Consider the following 11,750-nt stretch of genomic DNA (forward strand, 5'->3'; position numbering starts at 1 on the left):
TCTCGGAAGTTAAGCACGGATAGTACTTGCGTGGCATTCCGCCTGGGAATACCGGGTACTGTAGGCTTTGGCTCGCCTCACCTTTTGCGCCGCCGCCCCGGTGTGGCTCCCTCTGAACACCTGCCACCCCTTGCCCCTCTGCGGCCACCCAGCCAGCCGAAGGTCCCCCTGGCCATCTGCGGGTCAGCCGCCTGACACTACAGCGTCGCAGCCCGGGCCGCACGACAGGCCCGTGGGCCGGCCTCCACCCCCACACCCTCTTCTTAGTCCACTTGGGTCCCGCAGGACTTCGGACCGCAGCCATTCGACGCTCCTCGGTCGCCGCCGCCGCCACCCCAACGCCCAAGCCCAGGGCTGCCTGCCGGCGTAGGCCTCCACCAGGCTCTCTCCATCCCAGGACATGCCGGTCCTTTGCGCCTCGGCCCGAGCCCAGGGGCGCCCATCCCTAGGCCTGCCCCTGGGCCCCGAGACAGGATGGGCGTGTCCTCGGGCAAACGGGACGCCTACCCGCACCGCCCAACCGGAGGCCTCTGACTCCAGTGGCAGGCACCGCGTCCCACATCCCCGCACGCACCCTCTAATTTCCCACAAGAACCAGGAGCCCTCCGTTCCCGCGGGCCGCAGTGGCACCAACACACAGGGGCAAAAGAGCCAGGACAAACAACAGGACAGAGGGAGCAACACCACAACACACCGCGCGCGCCCTTGGACTCCAGGAGAGACCACCACAAGGGGAAGAGAAGGCACGCAGGCACACAACCCTCACAACCAGGGTGCCTGGAGCTGCCACACTCCTCCCGCGGGCGGGACCCTGGGCGGGGCTCGGAGACACCCCGGCTCCGCCCCCCCCCCGAGGCACTATGGAGAAACTGGCGGCCCGCCCCGGGGGCTTCAATGGTGACTGCCAATGCCAGGGCAATGACTCCTTAGTGGAGCCCAGCCCCGGGCACGACGACACTCCGGTGGAGAAGCCGCCACTTCGACACAGCCTCAGTGCATCTGTCCCAGTCCATGTGGACGACTGTGCGTCCCTCACACACTCCCCCACCCCATGTCTGTCTAGCTCTGTGATGTGCCTGTTGAGTTCGGGCTCTGGCTCAGGAGCTCTCTCCCCGCGTGCCAGCCCCCTCTTTCTCTGTCTCTGTCCATGTCTCTCTGTATGTCTAGGTACATACATGTACATATACGTGTATATTTCCATCTCGCTCCCTCTTACTCCTCGTCCCGTTCTGTCTGTCTGTCCCTGTCCTGCGGGGACTCAAGTCCCTCTGCCCGCAAAAGAACGCAGGATTTGGCGAGGCCAAGAAGGAACACCAACAGAGCCACGGAGAGGAGGCTCATAGCACTATGTCTCACGGGCGGCTGGCTTGGAGACACGGCAAGCCGGAGCTTCCCGATCCCCAACCTGCCGGCTGATTCTCTGCCAACCCACCGACACACCGCCCGTCGACCCACCCAGCCGGCCCCCTGCAATCCGCGCCCCTCTGCAATTTGCAGTCCACCATCCGCGCTTCCTAGCTTGGCCACCGCAGCTCCGCCGGTGGCCAATGGCCAACTGGCAACAGCTGATGGCCAAGCGGTCACAGCTGATGACCATGCAGCCCCCAAGCAGCACCCCTCCACGCGAGGCCCAGAGCCTGGAGAGTGCTCTCTGGGAGTCTGTCCCCACAGTCCCCGTCTGGCTCTCTCCGCCTCTCTCTTGCTCCGTCTCTGGCCTTCTGTCATCCTCTCTCTCTCCTCCCTGGGTCAGGAGAGGTGACGTTTAGCCAGTGAAGGGCCCGGAGATCGGGCGGGGCTCCGGTCGCTGACGAGGGTCGAGGGCCCAGACTGAAGGCTTGTGACGAAGGGTGGCTGCAGACTGGAGCTGCTGCACCCCGGTGGCGCAGGTGGCTCTCCCTGGCTTTGGGCCAGTGGGTGGGGCCGGCCAGGGCCAGGGCCTGGGTTGCATGTCCCTAGGGCCGGAGGGGACTGAGAGGACCCTGCGACCCCCTCGGTGACCCTGAGAGGTGGGGACAGCACAGCAGCAAGGGGGGTGTGCGGTTGTGGGGCTGGGGGGAGATGAGAGGGGTTGGGGTAGGGGGGCGGGGTAAAAGCCCTTCGGGGCCTGGGGAGTCCCAGGATGCCAGGGCGCCCAGACATATGTCACAGTCAGGGAAGTGACAGAGGCCCGTGGAGCCACTGGGGGGCGCGAAGGGGCCTCGCTGCGGGCCAGGAGTCGCCCGTCGCCCACACCAGCGGAGTCCGGAGGAGGCGGGGAGCGGGCGGGAGGCGCTCAGGCAGACATGCTCGCCACCCGAGCGGCCCAGCAGCATGGCGCGCGCTCAGAAGCAGGTCGGGAGCAGGCTCTTGGAGTGCCGGGAGCCGGGTCCCTCCGCCTAAGGCCATACCACCCTGCACGCGCCAGATCTCGTCTGATCTGGGAAGCTAAGCAGGGTCGGGCCTGGTTAGTACTTGGATGGGAGACCGCCTGGGAATAGCTGCAGGCTTTTGCTCGCCTCTCCTTTTGCATCGCCGCCCCGGCGTGGCTCCCTCCGAACCCCTGCCGCCCCTTGCCCCTCGGCAGCCGCCCAGCCAGCCGCAGGTCCCCCTGACCAGCACAGGGTTAGCCGCCAGGCACTACAAGCTGGCAGCCCCGGCCGCACACCAGGCCCGTCGGCCAGGGCTCCCCCGCACACCCTCTTCTTAGTCCTCTTCAGTCCCGCAGGCTGTCATCTCGATCCCTTCGCCGACCCTCGGTCGCCGCCACCGCCGCCAGCGCTGCCCTCGCCCCCGCCGCCACCGCCAAATCCGCCGCCATCACCGCGCTCCCCACACCCCCCTCCAGCGCTGACCTCACCCCTGCCCCCGCCCTCGCCACCGCCATCGCTGTACTGCTTCAATCTCCCGCCTCTGCTCTCCCCTCCTCCGCCGCCAGCACCGCCCTCTTCCCCGCTACCGCCGCCGCCGGCGCCAACCCTCCCCGCGCCCAGCGCCCGCCGACACAGCCCCCAACGCTGCCGCCGCCTCCATCGCCGACCTCGCAACCCTCCCGCGCCGCCGCCGCCGCCCCCGCCGCCGCCCCCCCTGCCGCCGCCGCCGCCGCCGCCGCCGCAGCCGCCCCCGCCGCCGCCGCGGGGTCCTCCCACAACTCCCAAGCCCAGGGTTGCCTGCTGGTGCAGGCCTCCACCAGCCTTGGGGGTGCGGTTGGGGGTAAACCTGGTGGCGGTAGGGGGCGGGGTGTCCCAGGATGCCAGAGTTCCACGACTTCTGGCACCATCAGGGAAGTGGCAGTGTCCCATGGAGCCTCGGGTGGCGCGAAGGGGCCTCGCTGCCGGCCAGGAGTAGCCCGCCGCCCACGCCAGCAGCGTCCGGAGGCGGCGGGGAGCGGGCGGGAGGCGCTCAGGCAGACATGCTCGCCACCCGAGCGGCCCAGCAGCATGGCGCGCGCTCAGAGGCAGTTCGGGAGCAGGCTCTTGGAGTGCCGGGATCCGGGTCCCAGCGCCTAAGGCCATACCACCCTGACGCGCCAGATGTTGGAAGCGAAGCAGGGAGGGGCCTGGTTAGTACTTGGATGGGAGACCGCCTGGGAATACCTGTAGGCTTTTGCTCGCCTCTCCTTTTGCGCCGCCGCCCCGGCGTGGCTCCCTGCGAACCCCTGCCGCCCCTTGCCCCTCTGCAGCCGCCCAGGCAGCCGAAGGTCCCCCTGGCCAGAGGAGGGTCAGCCGCCCGGCACTACAAGCTCGCATCCCCGGCCGCACACCAGGCCTGTCGGCCAGGGCTCCCCCCCACTCCCTCTTCTTAGTGCTCTTCGCCGAGGCAGGCCGTCAGCCTGCAGCAGTCAGCCGCGTCTCGGTCGCCGCCGCCGCCACCGCCATCGCAGGGCTCCCTCTCGCTCCCCGACCCTGCCGCCGCCGCAACCCCCAACGCCCAAGCCCAGGGCTGCCTGCCGGCGCAGGCTTCCACCAGGCTCTCTCCATCCCAGGACGTGCCGGTCCTTTGCACCTCGGCCCGAGCCCAGGGGACGCCCATCCCTGCGCCTGCCCCTGGGCCCCGACACACAGTTTCGGCGTGTCCTCGGGCAAACGGGACGCCCACCCGCCCCGCCCCACCGGAGTCTTCTGTCTCCGCGGGCAGGCACCTCTCCCCACACCCCCGCGCGTCCCCTCCCGTCTCCCACAAGAGCCAGGAGCCCTCCCTTCCCGCCGGCCACGGTGTCCCCGACACAAAGGGCACAAAGAGCCGGGACAAACCAGGGGACGGCGGGAGCAGCACCCCAACACACCACGCGCCATCGACTCCGGGGGAGACCACCACAAGGGCAGAGCAGGCACGCAGGCGCACAACCCTCACAACCAGGGTGCCTGGGGGCTGCCTCTCTCCTCCCGCGGGCGGGTGCCTGGGCGGGGCTCAGAGACCACAGGCCCTCCGGAGACCCTGGCGGCCCGCCCCGGAGGCTTCAATGGTGACTGCCAACGCCAGGGCAATGCCTCCTTAGCGGAGCCCAGCCCCGGGCACGACCACACTCCGGTGGAGGAGCTGCCACTTCAACACAGCCTCAGTGCGTCTGTAACAGTCCGTGTGCCCGCCTGTGCGTCCCTCACACCCTCCCCCACCCCATATCCGTCGGGCTCTGTGACGTGCCTGTTGGGCTCTGGCTCTGGCTCAGGAGCTCTCTCCCCGCGTGCCAGCCCCCTCTTTCTCTGTCCATGTCTCTCTGTATGTCTAGATACATACATGTACATATACGAGCATATTTCCATCTCGCTCCCTCTTACTCCTCCTCCCGTTCTGTCTGTCTGTCCCTGTCCTGCGGGGACTCTAGCCCCTCTGCCCGCACAAGAACGCAGGATTTGGCGAGGCCAAGAGGGAACACCAACAGACCACGGATAGGGGGCTCATAGCACCATGTCTCACGGGCGGCTGGCTTGGAGACTCGGCAAGCCGGAGCCGCCCGATCCCCAGCCTGCCGGCCGATTCTCTGCCAACCAACAGACCCACCAACCTACCGACCCACCAAGCCGGCCAACTGCAGTCCGCGCCCCTCTGCAATTTGCAGTCCACAATCCGCGCTTCCTAGCTTGGCCACCGCAGCTCTGCCGGTGGCCAATGGCCAACTGGCAACAGCTGATGGCCAAGCGGTCACAGCTGATATCCATGCAGCCCGCACGCAGCACCCCTCCACGCGAGGCCCAGAGCCTGGAGAGTGCTCTCTGCGAGTCTGTCCCCACAGTCCCCGTCTGTCTCTCTCCGCCTCTCTCTTGCTCCGTCTCTGGCCTTCTCTCATCCTCTCTCTCACCTCCCTGGGTCAGGAGAGGTGACGTGTAGCCAGTGAAGTGAACAGTGATCGGGCGGGACGCCGGTCGCTGACGAGGGGCGAGAACCCAGAAAGAAGGCTGTGTGAGGAAGGGTGGCGGCAGACTGGAGGTGCTGCCCCCTGGTGGCGGGTGGCTCTCCCTGGCTTTGGGCCAGTGGGTGGGGCCGGCCAGGGCCAGGGCCTGGGTTGCACGTCCCTAGGGTGGAGGGGACTGAGAGGACCCTGCGACCCCCTCGGTGGCCCTGAGAGGTGGGGACAGCACAGCAGCAAGGGGGGTGTGCGGTTGTGGGGCTGGGGGGAGATGAGAGGGGTTGGGGTAGGGGGGCGGGGTAAAAGCCCTTCGGGGCCTGGGGAGGCCCAGGATGCCAGGGCGCCCAGACATATGTCACAGTCAGGGAAGTGACAGAGGCCCGTTAGAGCCACTGGGGGGCGCGAAGGGGCCTCGCTGCGGGCCAGGAGGAGCCCGTCGCCCACACCAGCGGCGTCTGGAGGAGGCGGGGAGCTGGCGGGAGGCGCTCGGGCAGACATGCTCGCCACCCGAGCGGCCCAGCAGCATGGCGTGCGCTCAGAAGCAGGTCGGGAGCAGGCTCTTGGAGTGCCGGGAGCCGGGTCCCAGCGCCTAAGGCCACACCACCCTGCACGCGCCAGATCTCGTCTGATCTCGGGAGCTAAGCAGGGAGGGGCCTGGTTAGTACTTGGATGGGAGACCGCCTGGGAATAGCTGCAGGCTTTTGCTCGCCTCTCCTTTTGCGCCGCGGCCCCGGCGTGGCTCCCTCCGAACCCCTGCCGCCCCTTGCCTCTCTGCAGCCGCCCAGCCAGCCGAAGGTCCCCCTGACCAGCAGAGGGTTAGCCGCCAGGCACTACAAGCTGGCAGCCCCGGCCGCACACCAGGCCCGTCGGCCAGGGCTCCCCCGCACACCCTCTTCTCAGTCCTCTTCAGTCCCGGAGGCTGTCATCTCGATCCCTTCGCCGACCTTCGATCGCCGCCACCGCCAACAGCGCTGCCCTCGCCCCCGCCGCCACCGCCAAATCCGCCGCCATCACCGCGCTCCCCACACCCCCCTCCAGCGCTGACCTCACCCCTGCCCCCGCCCTCGCCACCGCCATCGCTGTACTGCTTCAATCTCCCGCCTCTGCTCTCCCCTCCTCCGCCGCCAGCACCGCCCTCTTCCCCGCTACCGCCGCCGCCAACCCTCCCCGCGCCCAGCGCCCGCCGACACAGCCCCCAACGCTGCCGCCGCCTCCATCGCCGACCTCGCAACCCTCCCGCGCCGCAGCCGCCGCCGCCGCCGCCGCCGCCGCCATCGCTGCTCGCGATCAGCCCCCGCTTCTCCCGCCGCCGCCGCCGCGATCACCGCGCTCCCCACCCCCTCCGCCAGCGCTGCCCTCGCCCCCTCCCCGCCCCCGCTGCCGCCATCGCCGTACTCCCTCAAACTCCCTCCTCTGCTCTCCCCCCCTCGGCCGCCAGCACCGCGCTCCCCACCCCCGCCCCCGCCGCCGCCATTGCCGCACTCCCTCAATCTCCCTCCTCTGCTCTCCCCGCCTCCTGCACCGCCATCTCCCCCGCCCCCGCCCCAGGCCCGCCGCCGCCACCATCGCCATACTCCCTCAATCTCCCGCCTCTGCTCTCCCGGCCTCCTCCGCCCCCGCCGCCGCCGCCGCCGCCGCCATCGACCCCCGTGCCCCAGCGCCCACCGTCAAAGCCCCCATTGTCGCCACCGCCATCGCCGCCCTGGCGCCATCCTCGCGGTTGCCATCGCCTACCTCCCCACCTTCCCTCGCCTCCGCCGCGTCCCCCGCCGCCGCAGCCCCCCCCTCCGCAGCCGCCCAAGCCGCCGCCGCGGGGTCCTCCCACAACTCCCAAGCCCAGGGTTGCCTGCTGGTGCAGGCCTCCCCCAGCCTTGGGGGTGCGGTTGTTGGTAAACCTGGTGGCGGTAGGGGGGCGGGGTGTATGGCGGTCTGGGTCCGGGGAGTCCCAGGATGCCAGAGTTCCACGACTTCTGGCACCATCAGGGAAGTGGCAGTGTCCCATGGAGCCTCGGGTGGCGCGAAGGGGCCTCGCTGCCGGCCAGGAGTAGCCCGCCGCCCACGCCAGGGGCATTCGGAAGAGGCGGGGAGCCGGACTGGGGGGGGGACGCGGTGCTGGCAGAGCCGGCCAGCGGGTCGATGCTCGCCACCGGAGCCGCGCATCTGCATGGCGCGCGCTCACGAGGCAGGCCGGGAGCAGGCTCTTGGGGCGCGGGGAGCCGAGTCCCATCGTCTATGGCCATACCACCCTGAACGCGCCCGATCTCCTCTGATCTCGGGAGCTAAGCAGGGAGGGGCCTGGTTAGTGCTTGGATGGGAGACCGCCTGGGAATACCTGTAGGCTTTTGCTCGCCTCTCCTTTTGCGCCGCCCCTGCGTGGCTCCCTCCGAACCCCTGCCGCCCCTTGCCCCTCTGCAGCCGCCCATCCAGCCGAAGGTCCCCCTGGCCAGAGGCCGGTCAGCCACCCGGCGCTACAAGCTGGCAGCCCCGGCCGCACACCAGGCCCGTCGGCCAGGGCTCACCCCCACACCCTCTTCTTAGTCCTCTTCGCTGAGGCAGGCAGTCAGCCAGCAGCAGTTAGCCGAGCCTGTGTCTCCGCCGGCAGGCACCTCTCCCCACACCCCCGCGCGCCCCCTCCCATCGCCCACAAGAGCCAGGAACCCTCCCTTCCCGCAGTGGCCCCAACACACAGGGTACAAAGAGCCGGGACAAAGCAGGGGACTGAGGGAGCAGCACCCCAACACACCGCACGCCCTCGGACTCCAGGAGAGACCACCACAAGGGGAAGTGCAGGCACGCAGGCACACAACACTCTCAACCAGGGTGCCTGTGGGCTGCCACTCTCCTCCCGCGGGGCGGGGGGTTCCTGGGCGGGGCTCGGAGCCCACTGGCCCTCCCGCCCGGCCCGGGGGCTTCAAGGGTGACTTTCAATGCCCGGGCACTGCCTCCTTAGTGGAGCCCAGCCACGGGCATGACCACACTTCGGTTGAGAAGCTGCCACTTCAAAGCAGCGTCAGTGCGTCTGTCCCAGTCCGTGTGCCCGCTTGTGCGTCCCTCCCCCCTCCCCCACCCCATGTCTCTCTGGCTCTGTGACGTGCCTGTTGGGCTCTGGCTCTGGCTCAGGAGCTCTCTCCCCGCGTGCCAGCCCCCTCTTTCTCTGTCTCTGTCCATGTCTCTCTGTATGTCTAGGTACATACAGGTACATATAGGTGTATATTTCGATCTCGCTCCCTCTTTCTCCTCCTCCCGTTCTCTCTGTCGGTCCCTGTCCTGCGGGGACTCTAGTCCCTCTGCCCGCACAAGAACGCAGGATATGGCGAGGCCAAGAGGGAACACCAACAGAGCCACGGATAGGGGGCTCATAGCACTATGTCTCACGGGCGGCTGGCTCGGAGACACGGCAAGCCGGAGCCGCCCGATCCCCAACCTGTCGGCCGCTTCTCTGCCAACCCACCGACACACCGCCCGTCGACCCGCCAAGCGGGCCCACTGCAATCCGCGCCCCTCTGCAATTTGCAGTCCACCATCCGCGCTTCCTAGCTTGGCCACCGCAGCTCCTCCGGTGGCCAGTGGCCAACTGGCAACAGCTGATGGCCAAGCGGTCACAGCTGATGACCATGCAGCCCCCAAGCAGCACCCCTCCACGCGAGGCCCAGAGCCTGGAGAGTGCTCTCTGCGAGTCTGTCCCCACAGTCCCCGTCTGTCTCTCTCCGCCTCTCTCTTGCTCCGTCTCTGGCCTTCTCTCATCCTCTCTCTCACCTCCCTGGGTCAGGAGAGGTGACGTGTAGCCAGTGAAGGGACCGGACATCGGGCGGGGCTCCGGTCGCTGACGAGGGTTCCAGGGCCCAGACTGAAGGCTTGTGACGAAGGGTGGCTGCAGACTGGAGATGCTGCACCCTGGTGGCGCGGGTGGCTCTCCCTGGCTTTGGGCCTGTGGATGGGTCCGGTCAGGGCCAGGGCCTGGGTTGCACGTCCCTAGGGCCGGAGGGGACTGAGAGGACCCTGCGACCCCCTCGGTGGCCCTGAGAGGTGGGGACAGCACAGCAGCAAGGGGGGTGTGCGGTTGTGGGGCTGGGGGGAGATGAGAGGGGTTGGGGTAGGGGGGCGGGGTGAAAGCCCTTCGGGGCCTGGGGAGGCCCAGGATGCCAGGGCGCCCAGACATATGTCACAGTCAGGGAAGTGACAGAGGCCCGTGGAGCCACTGGGGGGCGCGAAGGGGCCTCGCTGCGGGCCAGGAGTAGCCCGTCGCCCACACCAGCGGCGTCCGGAGGAGGCGGGGAGCGGGCGGCAGGCGCTCAGGCAGACGTGCTCGCCACCCTAGCGGCCCAGCAGCACGGCGCGCGGTCAGAGGCAGGCCGGGAGCAGGCTCTTGGGGCGCGGGGAGCCGGGTCCCAGCGTCTACGGCCATACCACCCTGAACGCGCCCGATCTCCTCTGATCTCGGGAGCTAAGCAGGGAGGGGCCTGGTTAGTACTTGGATGGGAGACCGCCTGGGAATAGCTGCAGGCTTTTGCTCGCCTCTCCTTTTGCGCCGCCGCCCCGGCGTGGCTCCCTCCGAACCCCTGCCGCCCTTTGCCCCTCTGCAGCCGCCCAGGCAGCCGAAGGTCCCCCTGGCCAGAGGAGGGTCAGTCGCCCGGCACTACAAGCTCGCATCCCCGGCCGCACACCAGGCCTGTCGGCCAGGGCTCCCCCCCACTCCCTCTTCTTAGTGCTCTTCGCCGAGGCAGGCCGTCAGCCTGCAGCAGTCAGCCGCGTCTCGGTCGCCGCCGCCGCCGCCACCGCCATCGCAGGGCTCCCTCTCGCTCCCCGACCCTGCCGCCGCCGCAACCCCCAACGCCCAAGCCCAGGGCTGCCTGCCGGCGCAGGCCTCCACCAGGCTCTCTCCATCCCAGGACGTGCCGGTGCTTTGCACCTCGGCCCGAGCCCAGGGCACGCCCATCCCTGCGCCTGCCCCCGGGACCCGACACACAGGATCGGCGTGTCCTCGGGCAAACGGGACGCCCACCCGCCCCGCCCCACCGGAGTCTTCTGTCTCCGCTGGCAGGCACCTCGCCCCACACCCCCGCGCGCCCCTCCCGTCTCCCACAAGAGCCAGGAGCCCTCCCTTCCCGCCGGCCACGGTGTCCCTGAAACACAGGGCACAAAGAGCCGGGACAAACCAGGGGACGGCGGGAGCAGCACCCCAACACACCACGCGCCATCGACTCCAGGGGAGACCACCACAAGGGCAGAGCAGGCACGCAGGCGCACAACCCTCACAACCAGGGTGCCTGGGGGCTGCCACTCTCCTCCCGCGGGCGGGTGCCTGGGCGGGGCTCAGAGACCACAGGCCCTCCGGAGACCCTGGCGGCCCGCCCCGGAGGCTTCAATGGTGACTGCCAACGCCAGGGCAATGCCTCCTTAGCGGAGCCCAGCCCCGGGCACGACCACACTCCGGTGGAGGAGCTGCCACTTCAACACAGCCTCAGTGCGTCTGTAACAGTCCGTGTGCCCGCCTGTGCGTCCCTCACACCCTCCCCCACCCCATATCCGTCGGGCTCTGTGACGTGCCTGTTGGGCTCTGGCTCTGGCTCAGGAGCTCTCTCCCCGCGTGCCAGCCCCCTCTTTCTCTGTCTCTGTCCATGTCTCTCTGTATGTCTAGATACATACATGTACATATACGAGCATATTTCCATCTCGCTCCCTCTTACTCCTCCTCCCGTTCTGTCTGTCTGTCCCTGTCCTGCGGGGACTCTAGCCCCTCTGCCCGCACAAGAATGCAGGATTTGGCGAGGTCAAGAGGGAACACCAACAGACCACGGATAGGGGGCTCATAGCACCATGTCTCACGGGCGGCTGGCTTGGAGACTCGGCAAGCCGGAGCCGCCCGATCCCCAGCCTGCCGGCCGATTCTCTGCCAACCAACAGACCCACCAACCTACCGACCCACCAAGCCGGCCAACTGCAGTCCGCGCCCCTCTGCAATTTGCAGTCCACAATCCGCGCTTCCTAGCTTGGCCACCGCAGCTCTGCCGGTGGCCAATGGCCAACTGGCAACAGCTGATGGCCAAGCGGTCACAGCTGATATCCATGCAGCCCGCACGCAGCACCCCTCCACGCGAGGCCCAGAGCCTGGAGAGTGCTCTCTGCGAGTCTGTCCCCACAGTCCCCGTCTGTCTCTCTCCGCCTCTCTCTTGCTCCGTCTCTGGCCTTCTCTCATCCTCTCTCACCTCCCTGGGTCAGGAGAGGTGACGTGTAGCCAGTGAAGTGAACAGTGATCGGGCGGGACGCCGGTCGCTGACGAGGGGCGAGAACCCAGAAAGAAGGCTGTGTGAGGAAGGGTGGCGGCAGACTGGAGGTGCTGCCCCCTGGTGGCGGGTGGCTCTCCCTGGCTTTGGGCCAGTGGGTGGGGCCGGCCAGGGCCAGGGCCTGGGTTGCACATCCCTAGGGT

General features: G+C 68.7%; 4 pseudogenes; all 4 read left to right on the forward strand.

The window, feature by feature from the left end:
• Nucleotides 1-2,373: 2,373 nt before the first annotated feature.
• Nucleotides 2,374-2,493, forward strand: LOC141569307 (5S ribosomal RNA; annotated as a pseudogene).
• Nucleotides 2,494-5,910: 3,417 nt separating this feature from the next.
• Nucleotides 5,911-6,030, forward strand: LOC141569313 (5S ribosomal RNA; annotated as a pseudogene).
• A 1,521-nt stretch (nucleotides 6,031-7,551) lies between these two features.
• Nucleotides 7,552-7,671, forward strand: LOC141569287 (5S ribosomal RNA; annotated as a pseudogene).
• Nucleotides 7,672-9,716: 2,045 nt separating this feature from the next.
• LOC141569296 (5S ribosomal RNA) lies at nucleotides 9,717-9,836 on the forward strand (annotated as a pseudogene).
• The last annotated feature ends 1,914 nt before the right edge of the window (nucleotides 9,837-11,750 follow it).

Source organism: Rhinolophus sinicus, linkage group LG16 (genome assembly GCF_036562045.2).
Source record: "Rhinolophus sinicus isolate RSC01 linkage group LG16, ASM3656204v1, whole genome shotgun sequence".
NCBI lineage: Eukaryota > Metazoa > Chordata > Mammalia > Chiroptera > Rhinolophidae > Rhinolophus > Rhinolophus sinicus.